Genomic DNA, 1,141 nt, shown 5'->3' with positions numbered 1-1,141 from the left:
TGGTCTGGTATTCCCATCTCTTTCAGAATTTTCCACAGTTTATTGTGATCCACACAGTCAAAGGCTTTGGCATAGTCAATAAAGCAGAAATAGATGTTTTTTCTGGAACTCTCTTGTTTTTTTGATGATCCAGTGGATGTTGGCAATTTGATCTCTGGTTCCTCTGCCTTTTCTAAAACCAGCTTGAACATCAGGAAGTTCACGGTTCACATATTGCTGAAGCCTGGCTTGGAGAATTTTGAGCATTACTTTACTAGCATGTGAGATGAGTGCAATTGTGCGGTAGTTTGAGCATTCTTTGGCATTGCCTTTCTTTGGGATTGGAATGAAAATATAAAGCAATAGTAAAAAACTGTTGAGTATCTATTATGTGTCAACCTTCATATCTACTCTGTAAGTGAAAGTCGCTCAGTTGTGTCAGACTCTTTGCGACCCCATGGACTATACAGCATCGAATTCTCCAGGTCAGAATACTGGATTGGGTAGCCTTTCCCTTCTCCAGGGGATCTTCCCAACCCAGGGATTGAACCCAGGTCTTCCGCATTGCAGGAGGATTCTCTACCATCTGAGCCACCAGGGAAGCCCCTACTCTGAAAGTGGACATTAATTTTTCTATTTTGCATACAAGGAAAAAGGCTCAGCAATGAGGTTAAGTGGCCTACGTGTCCAGTGTCATCTAACCATTAAAGGGTAAAACCCCGAATGCCTGCGGGTTGATTTGATCACGAAGCCCAAGCTTTTTGTGTCACACAAATTTTCTAAGTGGAATGTTTAAGATACACTTGAGGTGATGACTATTTATTAGGTACATTTATCCACATAAATGCAGAGGTCTGGACTAGAGGGTAAGGCTTCTCTTAACTACGTAAGTGATGGTGTTTTATTTCTTTAAACCTGCATCATTCTGCCCTATTTACATAAAATAATGACACCGAAAATATCTTCAATTTTTGGGTTACTCCGTCCGTTAAGTAGATAATCTCGCAAAGCAATCCCATGGCCAAAGCAGCCTGTCCGGGGAGACACTGAAGTTTCCCCAAAGCCCAGATTGCGGAGACGCGGGAAAAGTGCTAACTTGTATCCACACTAAAAGGAGGCTTGTTCAAGAACTAAAAGAGAAGCGATTTGAGCTAGACGAGGG

Source organism: Bison bison, unplaced genomic scaffold (genome assembly GCF_000754665.1).
Source record: "Bison bison bison isolate TAMUID 2011002044 unplaced genomic scaffold, Bison_UMD1.0 scf7180017864252, whole genome shotgun sequence".
NCBI lineage: Eukaryota > Metazoa > Chordata > Mammalia > Artiodactyla > Bovidae > Bison > Bison bison.
The sequence above is the reverse complement of the archived record's forward strand: the minus strand, read 5'-3'. Positions refer to the sequence as shown.